The sequence below is a fragment of the Phyllostomus discolor genome, chromosome 4 (assembly GCF_004126475.2).
Source record: "Phyllostomus discolor isolate MPI-MPIP mPhyDis1 chromosome 4, mPhyDis1.pri.v3, whole genome shotgun sequence".
NCBI lineage: Eukaryota > Metazoa > Chordata > Mammalia > Chiroptera > Phyllostomidae > Phyllostomus > Phyllostomus discolor.
The window spans coordinates 33,061,928-33,088,488 of record NC_040906.2 but is presented as its reverse complement, the minus strand read 5'-3'; the positions used below and the strand labels follow the sequence as shown (position 1 = coordinate 33,088,488).

Below are 26,561 nucleotides of genomic sequence, written 5' to 3'. Positions count from 1 at the left end.
ATCCTACAGGCTGAAGGGTCATGGGTTCAATTCCCAGTCAAGGCATATGCTTACGTTGTGGGTTCAGTCCCTGGTCAGGGCATGTGAAACAGACAATCTATTGATGTTTCGCTCCCTTTCTTCTTCTCTCCCTTCCCCTCTGTAAAATAAAAAAAAGTAAAAAAGAAAAAATGTATTATATAGAGTGAGACTAAGAAAATAGATGACAGATTAGATAATAAATATATAGCATCTAATACGATACTTGATTTTATCATTATTTGTCTAAAATCTACAATATTAATCTTCTACATTTACTTATTTACTATTAAAAAATTCTGTTTCATTTTGTGTTTTTATTTCATTCATTCATTCAACAAACAGCTGGATACCTACATTGGATTAGATAGTGCAGATACAGAAACAAGTAGAGCAGTAAATTTACCCTCAGAAAGCTTTTCATTTTTTTATGTTGTTAAACATCCATTAACTAAGTTTCAGACTTAATCATGGAGTGGAAGGAAGAAGGAAGGAAGAAGGAGAGAGGGAGAGAGAAAGAAAGAGGGAGAGGAAGAGATAGAAAAAAATATATGTAGAGAGAGAAAGAGTGAATGAAAAGTCTAAGACAAACAGCTCTGCTAGTATCTCATGCTGTGATCCTGGACCTCCCTCGCTATATGTTCAAATTAAATAATCTTTACATGAAAGTGCTCTGTAAACAATAAAATACTTTTTAAATGTAAATATTTTTAAGTTTTTTCCTCTAAGGATCCCACAGTTGTTAAATAGAACTTTGATCCTACAGTCAAGTATTTACTTCCTTTTAATTTCCCCACAATTTTCAAAATAACAAGTGCATAAATGAAATGCATTATGCCCTGGCTGGTGTGGCTCAGTGGACTGAGTGCCAGCATGCAAATCAAAGGGTCACCAGTTCTATTCCCAGTCAGGGTACATGCCTGGGTTGTGGGCTGGGTCCCTGGTAGAGGACACATGAAAGGCAACCACACATTGATGTTTCTGTCCCTTACCTCCTCCTTCTTTTCCTCTCTCTAAAAATAAATAAATAAAACCTTCCTTAAAAGTTATATTAAAAAAATGAAACCATTACATTTCCAACTCACCTGGTAAAACAAAATGTGAACAGAAGTGCCATGAATTTAAAGAGAGAAAAGGTGGAGAGAAGCTAAACTTAATGACTCCGTAATCACATCAGACTCTGAAACATTGAGACTCTGGCTAGTCCCATCCCCTCCTCTGCTCTGCGAACTCTTGATGTTTTTCTTGGTTTCTGCAGATGGCAAATGAAATTTCAGGCAAATTCTGTTGCAGTAACATGTGTAGGAGAAAGAGACCTCTTGTGGGGGTCATTCTGGTCCTATAACTTTACATCTTCTACCCTTTGATGGTAGAAAAAAACTAAAGAAAGTTCTAGCGATTACTAAATTAGGAGATTTGGTCCAGCACCATTAATTCTTAGACTAGTTCAATAGTTTTGCAATGTGCTTCTCGTTTTTCATTAAGGACAATCATATCCTATTCTGTAATAGATAAGTCAGAAACTTCTTTTCCAACTGTATGCAGAAATCAATACATTAGGAACTCCATATTCAAATGTATTTAAAATCACAATGAAAGATACATAAAATGGTGTCCTTGGTCAGGTCTTTGACTGGATTTGGGTGTGTAGAAAGTTTTATATTTAAGAAAATTATTATTGATTTTAGAGAGAGAGAGCAAGGGAGAGAGAGATAAAGGAAGACAGAAACATCAGTCCGTTGCTTCACCCATTCATGCATTCATTGGTTGACTCCTACATGTGTTCTCCCCAGGGATTGAACCTGAAACCTTGGGTATATCTGGACAACACTTTAACCAACTAAGCCACCCATCCAGGACTAAATAATTTTATCTTAAGTTTCTGGTCTATAATCTGGGGGGTTTGCTTTTAATTTGTTATTGTATTAAGTTGCATTTTTAGTATATAGCAGTTTACCAGTAAAGATAAACTTCTAATAAGGAAGTTGAGCTGAAAATATTTCCTCAATATATTAGTATAATCTTTTAGGGGTCTATTTTTTAAAATAGACCGTACACTGACATTTTGTTTATTTTATTTTTTAGAGAGGGGAAGGGGAGGGAAAGAGAGGGAGAAAAACATCAATGTGTGGTTGCCTCTCACACACCCCCTACTGGGGACCTGGTCCACAACTCAGGCATGTGCCCTAGACTGGGCATTGAACCTGCAACCCTTTGGTTTTCAGGCTGGCACTCAACCATTGAGCCATACCAGCCAGGGCGTAGTATATTCTTATTTGATATAATTTTATTTCATTAGGAAAAGAGAAAAAGTAGCTTGAATATCCTACCTGTAGAAAATGTATGCCTATTCTTATTTTGTTCTAGAATATTTGTTTGCCATCAGACATGGGCTGGAAGAAAATTTGAAATGTTGGAAAGGAAACTCTAGAGACTGAAATATTTATTTACTGTATTATTTCTTTTTTGGATTTTCCTTCCCTGGCTTATGACATTTTTCTCTTTGTTTATACTATCAAGTCAACAAGTGTTTTAATGACTTCTTAGTATTTGTGCACAAGGAACCTAGGAAATGGAATTCTATTACACCAGTTTCAGAGACTGTAACACTTAAGCCTTTCTCCATCACTACATTTGGGTCAAAAGATGGTCTTTACCCTGGCTGGGTAGCTCAGTTGCTTGGAGTGTCATGCTCACACACCAAGGTTTTAGGTTTGATTTTAGTCGGGGCACATACGAGAATCAACCAATGGATGAATAAATAAGTGGAACCACAAATCATTCTTCTCTCGCTCTCTTACTCTTTCTTCTTTCCTCTCTCTCTAAAATCAATGGTTTAAAAAAATGTTCTTTATCATAAAAGTATATGGATCCACATGTAGCCATGGATAGAACTTCTATGGAAGAAAGCAGAGATTTTTTTAAAAAATTATTTTGGGAAAGTATGTTCAGGCTTTTCTCTAAAAAAAAATGCTATTTCATCAGTACTGGTCATTTTAGCTACATGCAACTAATGATCATAGATACTCATAAAAACCTAAAAGGAAGTTAATGTTGTTCTCTTCTCTTTTTTTAATGTTATTATCTTCTGAAATGGTAAATATCTCTCCCTTAACTGCATTAAAAAAAACAAACTTTACCACTTTGAAGAGAATGCAGGAAGCCATATGGTCTTACCCAAAGTTCCTGCACTCAAAATGTCCTCATGGGAAAGAAGGTTCAAGGTGTTTTTAAGAACAGAACTTTAATGTTTCTGCCTATAAACAATGACACTTCCTGTTTTGATCTCTAACAAAAGGAGACTATAAAAAAGTAAGACAATGAACTTCACCTTTTTGCACAGTGAAGAACATTTTTACTCCATCTCATTCTGTGTGTAGAGTTCAACGTGAAGATTATCACAGAGCAATTCTCCTGAGGTCCTATGCATTGATCTATGGTCTTCCCACCAGAGTTGGTATTTTCAGTAATTTACTGTTACCTAGCCATGAGTGTGGTATTGAAGTCAAGAGTGTGTGCAATATTCCACCTTTCAAATATAAATAAAGCTATATGTTGCCTCTAAAATATAGAAATAACCCTGAACAGATTTAAGAGTCAGTGACTTCTTCCTTTTAAGTTATCTTCCATCAAAAAAAGAGTGGGAGCCCTGGCTGGTGTAGCTCAGTGGATTGAGTGTGGGCTGTTAACCAAAGGATCACTGGTTTGATTCCCAGTCAGGGCACATGCCTGGGTTGTGGGCCAGATCCCCAGTGGGGGCCACATGAAAAACAACCACACATTGATGTTTTTATGTTTTTCTCCCTCTCTTTCTCCCACCCTTCCCCTCTGTCTAAAAATAAATAAATAAAGTTTTAAAAAAGAGTGAGAGAAAGGAACAAAGTAGGAGAGAAAATAGGCAAGAAAAAGAAAGGACAAAGAATGAGAGGGAGGGATTAGGGAAGGAAGGAAAGAAAGAACAATTAGAGTGACTAAAGAGACCATCTTTCCAAAACAAGAAAAAAACTACTTGTAATACTCAATAATGTGAGTACCTGTTGCTTCCCAAAACAAAAAAAAAATATTTTAAAGCAAATCTAATTCTATTTAGTATAAAAAAATTGTGTTACTTTTAAAAAGTAAACAGAGATTAATAGAATACTATAGACATTATGATATCAAAATAAATAACAAAAGCATTTTAGAAGGTAATGTTCTCAAAATTTAACACAATAATAATACATATTGAAAAAGGACACTATTTAAAATTTTTTAAAAATCTCAGCAACTATTCTGTTTAAACTGTTTATTAGAAATGAGAATATATTTTCTTAACAAAAAAAAAGGACAACCTTATCTTGGAGTTTCTATGTCATAAAAAAGCAATTTGTTGGCTTTCTTTCTCAGATTCCAAAAACTCTTCTTTAAGTATAAATGCATATACTATTAAATATGTATGTATGCAATTTAAATTACATGTGCATAGATGTGAATGTTTTAGAAAAACTTAAATGACTGCTTTCTTTAAAATATTTTAGTAATTAGGATAAATGCAGCAAAAATAAATTACTTCAGGGGTATTTATTGTTATCATAAATAGTTTCTGTATCACTTTTTTAAAAATATAAAATTCATGTTTCAGATGTAAATTCCAGATTGTTACCCACCAAATGATACTAAAATAATAAAACATTTGCTAAAGCAGAACATAAGCAAAACATCCTCAAAGGATGCTATTGGTAACTGTAGCTAATAGCAAAGTTGTTAAGACAGCTAATCCCGTTTGGAAATCTGTGCAACTTGATGAGCAGATGCCTGAAAGATATTAGTGGGAGATCTGAGATAATGAAAGATAATTACAGAGTCAATTTTTAGCAGAATGCATTCTAAGGCAAAAAAAAAAAGTTTTAGATGCAGAATATTTTCTGGCAAAATAAAGTGATTAAGCCTTCCTAACAAATGCTTTTATGAACTTACAAAACTGAAGTAAAAGTGGGTAGCTGTCAAAAAACTGTTTTCTCTTTTTTCTACAAAACAATTAACACTTTGTAAAATAATTGTGCAGTAAAAATAATTACCAGTACATGTTTTCCTTAATTCTTGTTTTAGGTTTTCTATATTTTCCGCAAGTAAGTAATCGATAAGCTATCTGATACTCTTCATTCATTATCAATATTAGATCAGGGAATTAGATAATAGATAAATAATTTCTTAAAAACATTTATAAATAAGGTATATAATGTGGCCATGATAATCCATCAAGTTCACGGAGACACTCAACATCTAAGATTGCTTTTATCTCTAAAAATCAATTGCCCAGAGGGTCCAGTCTTAGATTGTGAGTGCTTAGGAGTAGAAACTAGGGAGGCAGCAGTCTGTATTCTTATTATATAGTATAGTAGTAGCACTCAATATCTCTAGTGAATTAGACCAAGTTACCCCCTATAAACTCTAGTTTTCTCCTTTTCAAAGGGAGATGGAACAGCCCCTTATAGTAAGCATGCTATAAAATTACCAGTTGCCATAATGTCCTTGCTGATGATGGAGGTAGTGATGATGCCTGTTCTATAAGGGTACTAAACTTCCTCCTGAGTCGTTTTGCCTGGGACTGAAAGGCGAGGCCCCCTCTCATGTTTCCCTTGAGAACTAAAAGTATCTACACAGAACTAAAATGTTGGAATTCCATTTTCCAGTCCCCAGCACCGGCACAGCTCCGTAGTTCTTACACATGGAGGTATGAAGACTTGTAGAAGGAAAAGGCCATCCCGAAGTATGTGGGAGCCACTTTTGAAGGGTGAGAGTCCCCAGAGCCAGCACTGTTTTCTCTGAGATTTTTTTTCACTTAACAGTGACATCTACATGGCAAAGTCCTGACACTTCAAAGGTGAAAATCTTGAGGTTGGTTATATTTCAAGTAAGAAATGAGAGTCCTGTGCAATTTGGTGAAGTGGAGTTTGGAGGTTCAGGTGCAAAGACGTGTGCTAACGAAAACAGAGAGAATTAACAGGCTATAAAAATCACAAAAGCTAGAACAATGCAGTGGATTAGGATTTGATGGGGAGCCCTTGTGATGCTAATGAGGAACAGCCAAGTGCTCTCCCAAGATCATCACTGGAACTCAGCTCTGGTGACTGAGGCTGAGACCGTTTGGATCTCTCACCCTGACTTGCAGGCCACCAGTAGAAAATTTACGGGAGAGCAGAATTTGATCCTTTTTCTTTGGACCTAAAGCACCTTGAAAAGCTGTTGCCAGGGTAAGTTTTCTTCTGTTCAACTCACTCTGGGGTTAAGAAATGACTACCGTGGCTGTGGGAAGGATATTTAGTGTCTCTCTGATGTGCCTATTTCCTTCTTGGTTAAACTTTTGAACATGATGTCACGGAGAGTGGCACTAGCCCAAGACCCGAAGATGGCAGAGATTTTCTGGGATATTAGTGGTATAGTTTGTGGATATCAACTCGAATTTCTGTGTCATAGATACTGACTATTCAGGCAAAAAGTGTGCTGCCTTTGATCTTAAGGTTCATTACCTTGTTCTTTTAACTCTTCTAACCTCTTTCTCATGTTCTTAGCAGAGTTACAATTATAGTGAAAAATGTAAGTGTTCACCACAAAGAGAATTAACTTATTGATGTTTGTTGTATATGCAGGAACACATTCATCTGAAATGTTAAATTGTTAGATTTATGTTTTTAAAAGGAAGTCATTATAAGAAGAAATAACACTCAGGTAACTGGTTCTTCGCCATCTCTGCAAGCAGTGTTGAGTGTTCATCCAAGGTCTGACGAGTCAGTAGTGTGGTCCAAGTAATTATAAATGTGGAACCCAGATACAACATGTATCACAGGTTTGATTTGATCCTCTCAAGATTTCTTTAAATTCTGCGAGTCTAGATTCTAGGATGATGTAGAAAGTTGATATATGACACAATTATCAGGCAGAACTCAGGTGTGTGTGTGTGTGTGTGTGTCTCACAGAGAGAGAGAGAGAGAACTGCAGTGTTGGGGAGGCCACTGCTCTTACCTTGGCCTAAGAATTAAACTGACATAAAACAGATGAACAGGAGAAAAATATACAAATTTACTTAGGTTTTTTTCATGTGTGTTGGAGTCTTTAGATGGAAAATGAAGGTTTGTAGCAGCTCTCCGGCCCAAAAGTATATATCCCCATTTACACAAAGAATGACCAACTGTGGGGATGTGATGAGATAAGGTCCCTGGGCTAGGGGCGGTAAGTCACGGAACAGTGACTAGTAACTGTAGGAGGGGGAAACTCACGGGAGATAACGGCTACTTTAGTGAGTTTGTAGCCGTCCATTCCAGGTCAACTCCCAGTCTCTGGTGATAAGAAAGAATGTTCTCTTCCAGGTACAGAAAGGGAGTTTTCCTCATTGGAAATTTTATGACCTGCTTTTAGGGGGAAAAGGGGAGTCTGACAGCCCTCCATACCTCTGCTTTTTTCAAGTACCTTCAGCTCAAAATAATCAATGTGCCAAAGTGGCGCATTCTGGGGTGGCCTGTGCTGAATAACTTTACCTGATAAACTTCTCAAATCAGGAAAAAGGAAACAACAAATGTTTTAAATTCCCAGTGAGGAGAAGATGGCTCTGTGTGCCTTAGGGGTGCCTATGTGTGGTGACCATTCCTAACGCGGCAGCGCTCGCAGCGAACACACTGCGGTCCTTCAGTTCACAGCCCGCTAAATAGTCTGAGGTTTGCGTGGAATTCAGTCAGCAAATCAGCGCTGTGGTCAGCAAAGATTTTCAGGTCGTTAGGAATTTGTACTAGTACATTTTTAAATTAGTGAGATACATAAAATTATAATGAAGGAGATATGCTGCTAGCATGAATTTATGTCTTTAGATTGTTCATTAATCCCAAAATACTTGATGTGGTGAAGGAATATAATAGAAAAATAAAGGGGCAAACTGAACACTAAAAAATTTTCTTGTTCAAAACCAGTTGATTAGAAAAACTTATGAAATGATGAAATGATCTATTAAGCAATGATAAAGAGAAGTAAAGAAAGACAATAGATAATGGAAAAGGTGCAGATAAATTTTCATACAACGTAAAGTACGCACATTAAGACATTTAAAATGCATGTGGAGCTCTCATCATGCTGACCTTAAAAAGAGGGAGAATCAAAGATAATACAAATACAGAGACTAGGGTTATTAAACAGTATTTGTGTTTCCTGGGGAACTAATATTGAACTAAGAAGATGTGTAGCAATTTTTCAAATCCTGCCTTATGCATTCCCTGCTGGAAGTGCTTTGTACTTGTACATTTTTTTTTGTTTGTTTGTTTTGGATATGTCTCACCTTCAGATTAGTCGTGCCAAGGGTACAATTTTTAAGATAAAAGAAAATTACTTACAGGCCCAGACAGATCTGTAGGCATTTTCAGTCAATGCCAACTGTGAAGCGTGCTGGGCTGTCCACTCCTTGAGACAGAAGCAGCTCAGGGTCCAGGCTACTGGAAGGCCTGAAGTGTGAATTAGCTTTATTGATGCAAAGCCTCTTCTTACTTGAAACGCTCTCAGTGCCCTGATGTAGGAGGCCCATCCCAAGTTTACTTGTCCTTAGAAAGTTAAATGCTTAAGAGCTAGTGTGCAGAAATGGAGATCGGGAGCAGCCTTACACACTGAAACAGAGCAATGACAGGATCAATAACTAAACCCAACAACTGCGGCATCCGTAAAAATCCAGAGTTGTAGGGTTAATTTTTTTTTACTGTGCCTTAGTGTATGCGCCAAACTATTCAGGGTCTCACTTGTATAGATTCCATGAGATTGTCCTGTTCCAGACTATGTGAATCTTGAGGAGTTTTCTTTTTCTTCTGTTGACATGGGTGATGGTGGTTTATTTTGGCTTCTTTGGTCCCTGATCCCAATCCCTGAGCTGTTTTATCATGTAATAATTTTTTTCCACAAGAGAACAAATAACCTTTTACTTATGCACCTTTCAGTAAGTTTAAATCCTTGAGATGTACTGCATCACATGGATTCTGTGACCGGGGGCCTGAGCAGGAGAGTTGCTTCGGAATTTGGCACGAGTCATGCCACTGTTTCCACGAGCATCATTCACTTTTCCCCAGGTCACTCTGGTTTTGTTCAGTTTGCCACTAGGAGTCACTGTGTTGTTCTTTGATTCGTACACCTGAGCACATCTCTTGCCTGGACAGATTTCAGTTTCATTTAGAACATAAACACCTTTGATTTTAAGAAGAGCTGTGTGGTCCCCCTAGTTCCAGAGACCCCGCTTACAGCCAGCAAAGATGACCTTGGACCATGGCCTTCCACAGGAACTTCCTGTTCCCAGCAGGCTCCATGGGTTCCAACATGGCAGTAAGACGTATCATACAATAAGTTTAATAATTAAAAAAATTAAGTTCTGTGTTATCTTTATAGATAAAGATAACCTACTCCATATAGCCACATAGATATTTCTCAATTCTCTCTAAATCTATGGTGATCTAATCTTTTTTTTTTCTTGATATCCTCACAAGAAAGCTCAGTCTTTTATATTATTTCACTCAAATCTGAATGGCTTATTTACTGAGGACACCATCCAAATGCACAACAGAGGCCAGGAACGAACTTCCTCTACTTCTTAAACTTCCTTTGTTTTTGCTAATGTGCCATCCTCTTCAACTTGGGTTTTATTCCCAAATCCCATTTCCCTCTTTTAATTACCACAAATAAGAATATGTTTCAGTTCTCAATGGCGAACACTGAAATGTTAGTAGTTGACAGAATAGTATACAGGAAATAAAGCTATGTGTAATAGAATCTCTTATAAGGGTACCTCAGGTAGGAGAAGCATTTCCCTACAATAAGTAAAGAACAGCCCACCGCTCACTGTGAAACTCAAACGACTGAGGTTTCCGGGACTGCAGGGCAGGTGTGTGAGAAGTGAACCATACACAGCCCTTGCAGGGCTTGAAGGACAGCAATAAATGGAAATGACCAGGCCACTTGTCAGCACGTCCCTGATGACAACTGCAATACCTCAGTGGACAAAGATGCATTTTGTACTGAATAAATCCCTGCGTTTCAAGCACTTCTACAGAGGTCTAATAAGAAATACCTGCAGGCTGTCCAGACTACTGTATTTAGTACTTGATTCCAAAAGCCTTCTAAAAGCACCAACATTGGCATTTCATTCTTTTTTTTTAAATAATAATAAATTAAGGGTGAATCCTGCCCCAGAGATGAACTATGTCTAGCCTACTCACTTTTTGGCCGAATGCCTTGACAGCTTAGTTACCAGGCACTTCTAGATGTGCTCTCTGAAGACTGGCAGTATGGGGGGAAGGTAGAAGGGCATTGTTTTGCTTTTGACTAGGAATCTGGTTTGTGTACAAGTAAAAGCAGAGCACTGGGCTGCTATTATTCCTAGTTGGACACCAAACCCTTCTCCAGGTGAAACAGCGGCCTTCCAAAGTGAATCATTGACTGCATTTGTAAAGCTGTAAAGGTGGGGAACCCCTTATGGTAAAACAGGCCCCTGGATTTGTAACTGTGCCTATCATGTTAAAAAAGAAAAGATAAGAAAAGCTGGAAAGCCAAGTCAAAACTATGCTCCAAAGCAAAACACTGACTCCAGGATTTTGGCAAGGGTTCTTTCTTTGATTGCAATCATTTCAAGGACTGGGTGGCCTCTTTTTCCAAGCTCCTCTCCTCAAAGAGGCAAATTGAAGTAGAAGAATTAGGCTGATCTTTCTCCTGATAGGACCCAAAGGGCATGATGGGATTGTGTAACAGTGATGGAAATAGGATGAAACTCCTGTTACTGTTTTCCAGAAGTGAATCTGAGGGTTGTCATGGTAACTCACCAGGGTATAAGACTATTGTCAGCTTCAGGGTACAATTTTGGCTTACATTCTTAAAAGAGGACATCAAGTGCTTGCATTAAAAGAGTGAGAGATGAATCTTTTTAGAAGTGGACTGAAACTGATTTCAGATTTTGGTTTGGCCTTTTGAGAGAGTAGGTGTAGGGAGAAAATGGAAATACATCCACTGCTAAATTATGCTAAATCTGGGGGGCAGAAGGCATGCAGAGAAGAAAGGACTCACACTTGGTAGTAGGACTAAAAGAATCTGAAAGTCAACAACAATGAGCGCGTTTGGTAATCTAAATTTGCACATTCTCATAAGAACTGAAGTATAAGAGAAATTGCTGTCAACAAATTAGCTCCTTTGTTGTCATCTTGCTGTTATTTAGGGAGCACACCATTTCAGTAGCTCTGATGCTGATGTTGTCCTATGTTCTTTTCATTTTGAAGTCTTTGCTTTTATGTATTCATAACTGTAACCAAGCAGCCTGGGGTCTGGCTGTCTGCCACGGTGTGCAAGTACAACACAAGGATTTATGGAGAAGGAAAAAGGTCTTTATTAACAGGGGAGTGGCAGGCTGGGTGCATCCTTGCTCCAAGCCAACCTCTTCTGTAAAATATAGAAATTCCCTTATTTCCAGAAAGACGAAAATCCAAACCCTTTCCCAGAAGTTCCCTGTCATTCCTTATCTGTCCTTTTGGAGCCCCAGGAGGCTATACAAATGGGTCTCCATCAATAATAGGCTCTCTTTCTCTGTCTCTTTCCCTCTCTCTGTGGGTTGCGAACTGGTGGGTTCCAGCATCGACATCCTCTTGTGCAGCTTCCTCTCTATCCCTGGGTCTGGGTCGCGTTGCTAGGTTACTCCAGCCAGTTATGCAGGGCATCCCTCAGTGGAGCCTGGGTGCCCAACGCTGCTCTGCCCCTGGGGCGGTGGAACTTGCCCAGCCCACACGTCTGTGTGCTGCTGTCATGTCAAGAGAGTGGAAGCAGTCTAGGACCTTTGCTGGGTGGCACAGGGTCACAGCGTCCTCTGCAGCCCACCTGTGGCAGGATGCATGTCCAGTAGGTGGGCCTGCTCCAAACCGTGTGGGCAGGGCAAGGCAAGAACTACAAGTGGACCCGCATCCTGCAGGATTCCAAGATACTCCATGCCCCGCCCTGACCTGGGGCAAGGGGCAAGGAAGAGAGAGAGTGCTTCTGAAGCCATTTCAAAGCCTCAGTCCAGAAACCCACGCACGATTGAGTGTCTGGCTTTTTAACAACTATGGGCTAATGTCAGCCATGTTTATGCTGACAGTGTCTTTGCCCCTTATCTAGCTGCCATTTTGCAGAAGGGGGCAGAAGTTTCCCAATCTGAGATGCACCGGTGCTCAAGCATCTCATCCTGAGGCCGGCGTTCTGCCCCTCCAGCTCACACAGGCTCTGTGCTGGCTGTGCCCTGAGAAGCGCAGCTGCTGGGGCGATGCACGCGGGTTTGTGCAGCCACATTGCCTTTGTTTACAGTAGCCCGGGGCTGTGGGAAGGCTGTTCTGCTGTTTCAGTTGTGATTTCAATCCAGGAGGCCTGCGGCACTTCCTGCAGCCCACTCCCGTCTGCGGGGGCGGTGCGGGCTCTGGTGCTGCTTCTGGGGTCCCTTGCTTGCTCCCCAGTGAGCTCACCCACCCTGTTACATAACTTCATAGAGCTCTCCTCCTTTTTTACAGAAAATCGTAAATGAAACAAGGTCTCATTGCAGCAGGTTGCTTACAGAACACTCGTTCCTGGTAGAAATAATTTAACACTATGGAACTGTGCAACTATATTTTCATCTAATTTTTATTTGAGTATGGTATTATCTAAGCCTACTTCTTTGATTTCTTTTTAAACTCTCATGGCTTGTCTTTGGAGGACCGGGGCTCTGTACAAACAGGCAAGACTTCCTGGAGGTTTCCCTTTACTTGAAAATTAGAGGAGACATCTGGTAAAGACGGTGGCACACACAGCTCACCTCCTCCCACAAACACATCAACATTACAACTAAAACAAAACAACCATCACTCAGAACCATCAGAAATCCAGTGGAATGGAAGTCTGACAAATATGGAATTAAAGAAACCACATCCATCCAGTTAGGAGGGGCAAGACACAGAAAGGGCTGGTTCCACACCCACGTGTGGTGGGTAAAAATTTAGGAGGGATATCTGAGGAGCAAGGAGTCCCAGCGCCCTGCCAGGCACCCCAGTCCAGGGTTCCAGTGCCAGAAGATAAACCCCCAAAAATTCTGACTGCAAAAACCAGCAGCAATTGAGTTGGTGGAAGGAACTTCTAGAGTCCCAAGCAGTTTCTCTTAAGGAACCCACACTAGACTCACCTACTCAGACTCATTTCCTCTGAGCTCCAGCAGTGGGGTAGCAGCTTGAAAGATAGCAGTAGCATACAGGAAGGGACTGAAGTGGCTGGCATCAAGGAAAGCAAAGGCCATTGCCCCTTTTCTGAACTTTATCTCCACAGAGCTGGCAAGCTGGTGCCATATCTGAGACTCCATCAACCTTGCTAACACTGTTTGCCCCACCCTGGAAAACCCCTGAGACTCTGTCCCACCCGACTTACTGGCCCACCCAAGCTGCTTCTCCACAGAAATGGCTGGTCTTACCTCATACTTCACAACCTCCATAAACCACTCAAACAAGCAACAGCTGGTTTCAGTGAGTCCCAGGCCTGCCACTAGCAGCAGCCGCACTAGGTTCATAGCTTGGCTTCTCCTGGGAATTTCCAAGCCCAACAGAAGTAGCAGTCATCTCAGACTGCTTTACAGCTCAGGCAGGGTGGCCCAGGGCAAAGCACCACCACCCTGCCCCTGCACAGCTGATCCTCCACAGAGGGCTGAGGGTGGTGGTCAGTGGTCACGGCCAGTCATTAGAGCTGACTGGCCTGGGTAAATCCCTCCTGTTGACTTGCGAACAGCAATCAAGGCTCAACTACAAGAGGAGGGTGTACTCAGACCAAACGAAGGGCACACCTCGAGTACCCAATTTAAGTTGTAGGGGAGTCAGTGTACCTACATTAGGTCATACTACCAAAACACAGAGTCAAAGCAGCTGTACCTAATACATAGAAATAAACATAGAGAGGCTGCCAAAACAAGGAGACAAAGAAACATGGCCCAGATGAAAGAACAGATAAAAGCTCCAAAAAAAGAGCTAAACATAAAGGAAATCAGCAATCTCACAGAGGCAGAGTTCAAAACTGGTTATAGGATGCTCAAGGAACTTAGTGAGGACCTCAGCAGCATAAAAAAAGATCTGGGCAGAAACAAAGGATACACTAATTGAAATAAGAGCAATTTACAGGGAGACAACAGTAGAGTGGATGAAGCCAAGAATCAGATCAATGACTTAGAACATAAGGAAGCAAAAAACAACCAATCAGAACAGCAAGAAGAAAAAAGAATCCAGAAAAAAGCTAGAATAGTGTAAGCAGCCTCTGGGACAACTTCAAGAGGTCCAACATTCTCATCATAGAGGTGCCAGAAGGAGAAGAGAAAGAGCAAGACATTGGAAATCTATCTAAAAAAATAGTGAAAGAAATCTTCCTTAATTCGGTGAATGAAATACACACCCATGTCTAGGAAGCACAGAGCCCCAGACAAGATGGATGCAAAGAAGCCCACTCCAAACACATTATATTAAAACGCTAAAGGTTAAAGATAAAGAGAGAATCTTAAAAGCAGCAAAAGAAAAGAAATTAGTTACTTATAGGGAATACCCATAAGACTGTCAGAGCTGATTTCTCAAAAGAAACTTTGCAGGCTACAAGGGATTGGCAAGAAATACTCAAAGTCATGAGAAGCAGGGGCCTACAGTCAAGTTTCTACCCAACAAAGCTATCACTTAAAATTGAAAGGCAGATAAAGTGCTTCCCAGACAAAGTAAAGCTAAAGGAGTTCATTACCCAACCATTATATGAAATGTTAAAAGAACTTATTTAAGAAAAAGATCAAAATTATGAACAATAAAATGGCAATAAATACATATCTATCGACAATTGAATCTAAAAATCAAACTAAGCAAACTGGAAGAACAGAGAATCATAGACACAGAAGCGTTTTGATGGTTGCTACTAGATGGGAGGGGTGTGTGGTGGAATGGGTGAAGAAGTGAGGGGATTAAGAAGTACAAATAGGTAGTTACAGAATAGCCATGGGGATGTAAAGTGCAGTATAGGAAATGGAGTAGCCAAAGACCTTATGCATATTTCCTATGGACATGAACAATGGTGTGGGGGTTGCCTGAGGGAGTGGAGAGTGCTGGGTAGAGGCAGGCAATGGTAGAAAAATCAGGAAACTGTAATAGCATAATCAATAAAATGTAATTAAAAAAGAAAATTAGAGGGAAAACAGATTATGGAATAAAATGCCACATTCACAACAACGTTTAAAACAAGACACGAACTAGAAGGAATCCTCGTGTTTGAGGCAGGGCAGTTGGTACTACCTCTGTCTCCCAGGCCTCTCCAATGATTCTTAGTATAGTACATTTTGGAAAATATTGAGAAACCAAAATTCAAGCAGTCTCTTGGGAGATTTCTAAGGAGAAAACCAAACAATGCAATATGCAAGGAAAGCCAAATTATATTCACAGTTCACCCCTTGAACAACACTGGTTAGGGGTCAACTTGCATAGCTAAAAATCCATGGGTTAATTTTGACTCCCTCAAAACATAACTGCTAATAGACTGTTGTTGACTGGAAGTGTTACTGATGACATACACAGTCAATGAATACATATTTTGTGTGTTATATGTATTGTGTACAAAATTATTAGAATAAACAACTAGAGAAAAGAATATGTTATTAAGGAAATCGTAAGAGGAGAAATATATTTTACAATATTTATTGAAAAAACTCCAAAAAATAAAAAAGAAATGCACATGTAAGTGGACCTGTGCAGTTGAAACTCAGGTTGTTCAATGGCCACTGTAATTATTTACATTTGGTTTTGGGGCCTTGTGACTTCCCTTTTTACAACAATTGCAAGGTGGGGTGTGGCTTAGTGTGACTGTAAATCAGAGGTCAAACAATCTTTTCCCCAAATGCCGAGAACAGGTCTGCCACCTGTTTTTCTACAGCCTGCAAGCTAAAAATGATTTTGACCATTTTGAATGGTTAAAAATAACCAAAAGAAAGACTATTTCATGACATGTGAATATGACATGAAATTCAAATTTCCAGCGTAAAGTTTTATTGGAACACAGCCACGCTCATTCGCTTATGCATTGTCTGGGGCTGCTTTCTCACCATAAGGGCAGAGTTGAACAGGTGCCACAGAGACCATATGGACCAGAAAAGCTTGAAATATTAATTGCTGGTCCTTTACAGACAATGTCAGCCAAACTCTGGTCTAAGTCATGATCCCACTACTTCCAAGCTTCAGCCTGGGTTGTCTACATACAGGGTGCGGCAAAAGTGGGGTTACAGTTGTTCGTGTGGAAAAGAATACAATAATTAATAAATAGTAATACAAGAATAAGCTCTGTTTCGAGTACTCACAACTGTAAACCTACTTTTGTCACACCCTGCATAAAACATCGGTCAAATGATATTAATACTCCACTAACAAGAGCCGTTCTAAAAGAGTTTATTGTCCTGCTGGGAGAAGCCTGGAAATGTGCAAAGACCAGATTTCTCAATGGTAGGACTGCCAAGAAGATAAGATACAGAAAGAAAAAACAAGAGATACTGTAACACTTCTAAGTTATCTCTCTTAAAGAAAATGGAAAACTTTTCAGTGATATTTTCTGTTAGTTTTCTTTTTCATATGAGAAACCACAATGCCCTAGTTTCGACCCCACGGAAACTGGAGACTCCCACTTGATTGGTGATTTTTCTTCCAGAGGAATTAATGATCAGTGTGAGCAAGTTCAAATGCTGACCTTGTTTGTCAAACTGTCAAGCTGGGGCCGAATGTTCTGGGAAATGGACAAAAGGAAGGAAGCGTTTAGATACGTGTATTCTGAGATTGCATTCATCCTGGATTAACTGAAGAAACCATAACAATAGCTTTCTGAGCAAAGGATGACCGGCTTGCTTACAGAGGAAAGGTATTTTTTTTTAATTAAAAGTCTATTTGTGATTCTAATTTAGCCAAAGCTTTTGTCTCTGCAAAATCTGAAGAATGTAGTATTTTTTCTTAGGTCCTAGCACATCTTTTTAAAAAACAAGCAAAATAGAGACAGACTCCCAGAAAGCAGGCTGATAACTCTGGGGAGGGGGAGGGTAGAGGGTGGAGGGATCAAGCAAAAAGGAAAAAGGCCTCCTGGACATGGAGGACAGTGCGGTGATTGCACTGGTTGAAGTGAGGGTGTGTTAAATGGTAATGGAGAAAATACAATAAAAAATTTAAAAAAAACAGAACATTGGATTTACAGTTAGCATTGCCTTATCTGAGTGCTTCTCAATCTTTCTGCTGTTCACATAAGGTATACCCACGGTTATACATAATCTCAGGGCCCACTGACTCTGACATAGGCACTCATGTTATACTCAGGCTTGTACAATGGAGTTGAATACAAGGAAACTATGAATCTACTCTTGTGTATGCTTTAAGTAAACTTAAGTGCCTGCATGTCATTTTTATGGCTTGTGAACAACAAATTGGTTGAGGCACGTCTCCTGCAAACTAGTCACAACCCCTCTGTTGAATGAGAACTATGGCCTTAAGCTGAGAACACATTTAATTCAGGTTACCTAGTCGGAGCAGAGCGTTGGAGGTCCTGGCCCTTGAGCCTCTGAAGGGCATTCTCCAGACAGCAATCTGGGTAGCAGCGGAGGAGCTGGCTTCAGCAACATCTTCATGGTACTTCTGTGAGAAGTCGTTTCTGGAAGCTGAGCTTTAAGTCTTACAGCCCCACATTTGGATCCCCCTCTGCCACCCTTTGTTCCTTTTTGAATCCATTGTCCATCAGAGCAGTTTGGTTCCCGTGGACTCGGGTACAGGTAAGTAAGGGGTCAACCCTCAGCTTTATGCCTTTCCTCACAAATCACCAAAGGTTCTCAGAAACCTCACAAACTGCTGGGGAAAAGGATTCATTGTGTCAGGATTTCTTGTTTCTGTGCCTGCTCTGTAGTCTTTTCTAGAATGCCCGTTTGGGGGAGCATTTTCTCCATCCGTTGTGATTTTGCTTCTTGGCAATTATCAGTTTGGCACAAATAAATTCATAAAAAGAAAGAATACTTGTTTTTGACATGAAAGGCACTCTTTCAATGTCATACCAACTCAGAAGAATCTTTTGCCCTTAAGTTTTAGGACAACAGATACTTCAGGAATGAATACCCATCATAATCCATCATCCCATGTGGAAAAAAAATCCTTTGGTACCATAGTGCCTCCTTTTAAAAAGTTTTAAAAATTAAAAACAACAAAAAGTTTGAGAAATAGAGGGAAAGGTTTTGGTACAGTGGATCTAGATTAAAAGGATACCTACATTTAAGGGGAAAATGCAATTTCTTAAGTCAACACACTGGCGTTTAGATTTCTTGTCTTTCATAACAGCCTGTGGCTTCCTCAGACTTCAGAACACAAGAGGTACAGCAGATCAGCTGAGGGCTGCCAGGCAGCAGCCGGGTGGCACAAGGCAGGTTCGGATGTGTGAATCGGCAGGGAATCATCAGTCTCAGGAGAGTGCAGGTCTAATTGCTCAAAAGAAAAACATAGTCCTAGTCTTGAAGTAGAACACAAAGGCCCTTGAATGTGAAAATGGTGGCTAGTCAGATATTCTGCAGAAGCAAGAAGTCTCTTCTGAATGCGAGGCTTGTTGCAAAAACCAAGGTTTACTTAATGTCAGATCTCTAGATAATACATTCATGTAATACAGAACTTAATATCTGGAAATGGCCTACACTACTTGGCAACCACAAACCCAACACTAAGGCTGCCTATAGAGCCCTGTTCATCCAGTTGGACTTTTCTATTTCTGCCTCCTGATCAAGAGATGAAGCTTTTTCTTTCGTGATATAAACTTTTTGTATGGATTTCTGAAGAATGTTTCTTTCTCTTGGTTTATTTTTCTTACTGTCTAAATACTTTGTACCAAAGTCATATTTTTTAATTTTCACTTTTGTGTTTGTTTTCCCTAGTAAATATTTTTTAGTAATTGTGTTACTTAACTTTTAAATGTGAATATGCTGTTGCTTTCAAATATCCCCTGGCAAAAGAAATGATAGGATTTAATGGACTTCCTTAGCATATTGGAAATTGATTTAGCAATATTGAAAAAAAAAAAAAACCCTACCAGATGGGAGGGAGCTATGGGAGAATGGGTGAAGAGGTGAGAGAATTAAGAAGTACAAATAGGGCCCTGGCTAGTGTGACTCAGTGGATTGAGTGCTGGCCTGTGAACTGAAAGGTCACTGGTTCAACTCTCAGTCAGGGTATGTGCCTGGCTTGCTGGCCAGGTCCCTTCGCTTCTTTCTAAATAAATAAATAAAATCTTAAAATTAAAAAAAAAAGTACAAATAGGTAGTTACATGACCCATGGACATGAACAATGGTGTGAGGATTGTCTGAGGGAGTGGCAAGTGGGGCTTGATGGGAGCAGAGGGGCAAAGGGAGAAAAATTAGGAAAACTATAATGGAGTAATCAATAAAGTATAATTAAAAGGAAGAAAAAAATTACTTTTGAGTAGACTGGATTTTTTATGTCATTTATATAACCTATTTTTTAGTTTTATTAAACTATAATCTACATACAATAAAATTCAATATTTTTAAGGGTCCATTTGGAAGCATTTTGACAAATAAATAAAGCCCTGTAACCACTACCAAAATCAGCATATAGAACATTTCCATCACCTTCAAAGACTTTTATCTTGGCCCTCTTCTGTTAATCTCCCCCCACCCAGGCCCTGAAGGACCACCATCTTTCTGTCACTATAGTCTGCCTGTTAGAATTACACATAAATTAAGTCATACTGTATGTATTCTTTTGTCTCTAGCTTCTTTCACTCAACATGATGCTTTTGAGATTTGTCCATGTTTGGGTAGGTTGTTCTTTTTTTTTAATCATTGTTCAAATACAGTTTTCTCCTTTTTAGGTTGTTCTTTTCTATAACATGTATCAGTAGTCTATGCCTTTTATTATGAAACCATTTTCCATTGTATGAGTCTCCCACAACTTATTAGTTTACCAGTTGGGTTGTTTTCATTTTTGGCTACTAAAATTAAACTTCTCTGAACATTCTCATACAAATCTTTGCATAAGTTTTTGTTATTCTCTGTCACCTAGAAAACAGATTGCTGAATCTTATGGGAAATGTATGTTCAACTTTTTTAAAGAACTGCAAATAGTTTTCCCAAGTGGCTCTGCCATTTTGCATTTCCACTAACAATGCATAAGAACTTCTGTGGTTCAACATAATCACCAAAACCTGGTATTGTGGATATTTTTAATTTGTCATTATAGTAGTAATTTATTTGGTTTTAACTTGCATTTTCCCAGTGAATAATGATGTTTATGTTATTTGACAAGATTTTTTATTTCATTGATTTTTCTCTTACTGTTGTACACTTTCTGATTCACTGATTTCTGTTCTTTTTTTCCCTCTTCTATTTACCGTGGGTTTAATTTGCTCTTATTTCTTTTCCTTTTCTTCTTTTGTTTTGGTGGAAAATGTAGGCATCCATCTTTAAGTCTTAATTTGGTTGCTTAATATAAATGCTTCATATTTCAGCTTAGATCTTTCTTCTCTTCTAACATAAATATTTAGTATTACAAATTTCTCAGCAAACACTACTGTAGCTGCACCACATGCATTTTGCTAATGTTGTGTTTCTATTTTTATGCATTTCAAAGCTTTTTCTTCTTTTTACCATGTGTTATTTAGGATTAGTATGTTGCCTTTATCCAAATGTTTAGGAATTTTCCATGTATCTAAAAAATTATTGGTTTCATGTTTTCATCCACTGTGGTCAGTGGCATAGTTTTGGTGTTTATTTTCAATTCTTTAAAATTTATTGGTATTTATTTTAAACCCCAAATCTGATGTATCTTTTTGAATGTTCCGTGCAGTGTGGAAAAAAAAATGTGAATGCTGCAATTTCTGGATGGAGTGCTCTGTATGTGTCAGTTAGGTCAAACAGGTGATAGTAAAAACAGTTTTTGTTCACTACTGCATCCCAAGTACCTCTCGGTTCCTATTCATATTTGTTACCTGAATGAATAAATGAACGAACACCTGATTTATACCATGGCTATGGTTATTATTTTTATCCTCCACTCGGAATTCTCAACAGTGAGCTGTTGGAAGAATAATCTCAGATCTAACCAGTGTGTCTGGCACCCTGACATCTAAACAATTGTTTGTGAGCGGGAAGCTGGAAGGCCCTTCAGATGGCATGTCTTCCCTTTTATGCCGTTTCTAAGCCTATCACTGCAAGCTTTCCTGTGTATTCCTTGTTATTTAAAGTTCAAGAGATTGCTGGTTATTTCTTTCTAGATATAAACTGCCTTTCAATAGTGTTCTGAAAGAAAGCATCAGAGAAAAAGAGCTTAAATATACGTAAGGAGAATCAGCACGAATTCAATTTCACGAGGGACAGCCGAGGATGGGGATGGGAAGAGGCCACAAAAGAAACTGTGGCACTGAAAACTTTGTATCATAAGCACATTCTTTAGTGATTGAAAGAAATTTTGATGTAGTCTCCCTTTACACAGCTTTTGTTACTTAGCATGATTATTTTAAAAAGAGTTGTCAGTCACTTCTGTGGCCCCAGAATAAAGATGGTACCACTTGCAATCAAGATTATCAGTCTCTTTAGAGTAGCCTCACATTTTCCCCAAAAGTTTCATATTTATTTCTTTTAAAAATTGGGCAAATCAATATTAGTTTTATTTTGAGTCTTTTACAACACTCCTTGGAATTATTGTAGACACACTTGCATGTCAGAAAACCAGCATTTCTGGATGGAGACTGTAACTGCCTTGTAATTGTGAAATTTATTAACTAGAGTTATAACTTGAGTAGTCTCCAAAGTATTAGGAGAGTTATATTTTTCTTCATTAATGCATCAGAATCCACATAAAATTAGTGCATTAGTAATGTCCAGCTCTGCTTTCTGTTGTTTCAGTTCTCTGAGATGAAAACACTTTTCTTATTTTTCTTTTTTAAGTCCCTCCAAAAAACCCTTGATAAGAATCAGGTCTGGCCAGTTTTGTTAGTTCTCGTCTTTAAGTATACGTGCTATCTTTAAAATCAGACTCTTGCTTGTCATCTAAGGGGCTGCTAATTAGGCCAAAACATGCCTTAACCTGAGAATTTTCCTTCATAATTCCAAGTTTTAATATGTAAGAAATCTGGCCAAGAGAATATTGCGTGTAGATTTTGGGGATTAAACCTATTGAAACTATAACTTAATGCAATTCTCTATAAAAACTTTCTTCCACCCCGCATTCCCCCACCCCCCCACCCCGAACGATTTTACTTTAGATACTTCTCTAAGTATGTGCACATTAACTTGTCACACTCTTGTCTTTAGGTCACAGTCTTCTACATTTTCCTTCTATTTCTTCTTTAATTCCTCCCACAAAGGGATCTTTGTGGCTTGTTTTTAGATAATCAGGAAGAATGATCCTGCACTGGTATGAAGGAGAAGCAATTCAAAGGCAACAAGAACTGCTCAGTTTTGAGAGCCTGGGAAGGAGGCCATTAGTCACAGCTTTGGGGACCAGCACTGCCTGACAGAAGCCCCTTGTGGGAAGACTTCTGAAAGAAGTGGGTTGTGTGAGCACTTAGGCAATGGGGGCCCATGCTCCTCGTCCCCTGGCCTCTAGGGCCTCCAGGGCCTCCAGGGCTCCACGCAGCTAGTAAACCAGCACAATCCCGACTCCACTGATGCCAAGAGGAGGAAATACACACTCTCCTGAAATGTGGGTTGTAAACAATGGAGCAGGTCTACAGAAATATGGGTCCTATGTGTCATCTATGGAGTCGGGTTGTTTGGAGTGGCACCTGGTGCCCATCTGCTTTTGAAAAACCTTTCACTGGCTCTGGGAGTTTTCCTTTCTCTAGTGACAGAGAAATTTTAATGTGCTCTCCCATTTGGAGGCTGCATGGGGCCAATGGCTGGTTCTTGCCTGAATTAGGAAAGCCACCCCTTCCTCAGAGGCAGGTGGATACAACCCTGTGTTAGGGCTCTTGGCTTGCCTCGTGACCTTTTGTAGTAACAGCCTGCACAAGTGTGTATGTGGCTGCCCTCTGCTTACATCTATGACCAGGGCCCTAGAATCACTCTTTTTTTTTAGATTGAATTTATTAAGGGTGACACTGATTAACAAAATTGTGCAGGTGTCAGGTGCATAATTCTACACAGAATCACCCTCACCAGGAAATAATCTGTCCTGAATATTTCTTGGGATCACCTCTAGATTGTGATAGCCAAGCACTACAGAGGAGTTGCTGGACAGATAAGGCTGGCGATTGTCACAACTGCTGCAGAGAAAGGCCATAAAGTAAAACAAAACAAAACAAAACAAAAACTTCTCTTCCTTAAATTTGGCCTCTTAGCTTAAATTTCTCATCCTCAGAGAAGCCTTCCCTTGCCCATTCATCTAGAGTGGAGTCCCATTTGTTTTTCTTTATATGTGACAATTATTATATGTGTGTGTTTATCTTGTTCATTACCTATCTTTTCAATTGTCTTCATGAGATATTCACCAATACACACTCAACACCCAGTGCCTACTCAACACAGAATTGGCGTTTACTAAATATTGGCTGGGTGAAGGACTGTCCTTAGCAACTTCAGACAGCAGCAAGAATGGGAGGTATGAAGGCCATCTGAAATAACCTGAAGACAGTGTGGACAGCAGCCATTGATCAGAGGGACACAATCTGTTCAATTTGCCATACTACAATGGGCTTTCCTTGACCTTTATCTTTTTTTATAGGTAAAAGCAGCTGAGCAGTTGATTTTTTGTTTGTTTGTTTTTAGATGGCCTTCACTGAGAATGGCAGGCATTATGCTAAGTGCTTTATTTACATACATTATGTCATTTGACCTGTACAGCAAGTACTATGTGAAGTAGGTGTAATTATTATTTCATTTCACAAATAAGAAAACTGAGACTTGGGTAGGAGGGTGGCGGTGGCAGATACATAACTAGTATAATAAATGACTACATGGGGGCTCAAACCCAGGTCTGTCCAACCTCAAATACCACACTCTTGCAAAAAGTATCGAATGTGTTTTTATCTTGAACACGGTGAGGTGGACCCAGAGCCGAGAATTGCAAGCATGAATCCCAGACTCCCTCAGCCTGCGTCTAATGGCCCCAATCTACATTGGGTCTTTCCAGATAGTAGAGGATTTCTGGTTCTGCCTGCCTCCTAATCTAGCAGATCACGTCTTCCATGTCCATTACCTTATTTTGCTTCCTTGCTGGTGCTTACTTAATCTGTACACCTTAGACATGGTGCTCTCTATCACATGGCTTCCACATTCCTGGCCCAGTGCTGGCTATTTCTCACCTTCAGCAAGGCATGAAAGCCTGGTGATACAGCTCAACAGCACACGGTGCGGTTCTTGCTGGAAGTTTTTTTCCCCCAAAGTTTTAATCATTTAGCCTTTCAGTTTTGAGTCTTCTGTGATGGTGGCCCAGAGCCCTTACAGCCTGGAAATGTTAGCCACTTCCAGGAAAAAAGCACAGGAAACTGCTCTTTGAACCAAATATCACAAATATGTATTAAATTCTCTCATCCCAAATGATCAAAAAAATTTCCATGACCAATTTCATGTATACCCATGCTATGCATTTACTTGCTAGGTAGAACATTATGGCAATTATTTAAGATATATATATATATATATATATACACACACACATATATATACATATATACTTTTATATATGTCATTTCAATATATGCAAATGCATTATAACTTTTAAAATTCTCCATTTAAACATATGTGTTGAAGGTGTAGGTGACAGGAAGAAACAAAGATAAATAAGTTGACTCCAAGTGGTTATAAAATCTAATCTTAATCAAGACCCTGATATAATGGGATATTTTGATCTTCTGTTCAAAATCCTGATGTCTCTTCATAAACCAGTCTGACACACCAACCTCCTACCAACAGGACTTATGCTTTCTTTTCTGTCTCACTGCTGACAGTTTGGTAGCTCACCTTGCAGATTCCAGTGCAAGCGCACAAGGGAGGGTGCAGAGGACCCTCTGCACCGTTATTGGTTCCCTGACCCTGGCGAATTTTGCAGATGAAAAAACTGGGGCAACTGAATCTATGGCTGTTCCAGATCTGAATGTGGGGTGACATGGAGGCATGCAATCCAGTGATTCACCAGGTTTTTCTGATCCCGTGCACAATGTAGCTATGGCTGAAGACACGCTTAAGCTTTTATTTCATAAACTTGTGAAAGTTGCACTTAATTAATGTATTTTAATTACCCTTGATTATCATCCATGCTAGCCAGAAAGTAATTAAAATCAGAAAAACAGTTCTGTCTGCATCTCGAGACCTACACTACCAAACATTAAGAATGGTTCATCTTGAGCTCTTTCAGAAAAAAGTATTATAATTTCTTACAGCGGAGTTTAAAAGTCAACTATGTTACTTTTCTTTAAGTTGATTTTGGTCACTATACCTTAATAGTGTGTGGTAAAGATGAAGGTGTTACCTAAAATAAACTTTTTCAATGTGCTAGAAAAAGGGACCTTAAGCAAGGTCAAGCAGTTTATTTCAATTCAGTAAACATTTATCAAAAGCCTAGGGCCAGGCAAGGTGCTACACAGGCAGAGAGTACAAAGAGTAGCAGAATCTTAATGGGGAGAGGAGACAATACAGAAATGACTATAGAGGAGGACAATTATTTAAATGAGGGAGGAGGCTTCAGCTAGGGGACAGGGAGTAGGGAATATTTGAGCAGTTGGTGATTGGTGGTGGTATAGTGATATCATTTCAATTAAGAATTCCTTCAGACCACGACCTCCTTGAAGGCGGCACACACGGGGGAGTGAAGCTTCCCAGGTTTCTGTTTGGGGCATTACTTCTCTTCCACTCACATCCTTCTCTCTTTCGTTCCCACTTCCCTCTCCAAAAGAAGAGTAGTGGACGGGAAAAGTACTTCTCTTTCTCCTCAGATAAAATATGTATTGTTTTTCCTGTGCCAATGAGACAGACAAACTACTTACAAAATATACTCAGGTAGTATAGGGGCATAACACAGACTAGGAGAAAGTGGGACAAACCTTTCTAGATTTCAAAGGGGTCACTCAAAGGAATAAAAAAGTTGGAGCATAAAGAAAAGGAAAAGCCAGGATGTGTGTGTTGCCAGTTCACATAGTCATGGTGTTATAAAAAGATCAGTCCAAAAGACTGTTTAATTTATTTAATCAGGTAATTACACTTTCTCCAAAACTTTTGGATGCAAACGCAGAAATAAAGGTATTCATGAAGTCAAGCCTTGCAGTTGCCAGGAAGTAGTAAAGAAAGCCAATTTAATCTCTGCTACCTGTTCAAGTCCTAAGGGGAAGATGAGCTCATGAATGCATATATAGATCATCACAGGCTGAATTAAAATATATTAAATACGAAAGTTGGATATAACCCCTGAGGGTTACACAACATAAAAAGGATAACTGAAGAACAATTTGAAGCTTTAAAAGGAGGGAAACCCAAGATCTTCTCTAGCTGGTGAAAACAGTTACCGCTCACCCTGGGAGGAAAACAATTTAC

General features: G+C 39.4%; 1 long non-coding RNA gene across 1 annotated transcript; it reads left to right on the top strand.

Annotated features, from left to right (window-relative positions):
• Positions 1–6,096: 6,096 nt before the first annotated feature.
• Positions 6,097–26,273, top strand: LOC118500037. The gene is made up of 3 exons (XR_004902564.1): positions 6,097–6,255; positions 10,987–10,991; positions 26,263–26,273. It is a non-coding gene; the product is annotated as an uncharacterized LOC118500037 (long non-coding RNA).
• The last annotated feature ends 288 nt before the right edge of the window (positions 26,274–26,561 follow it).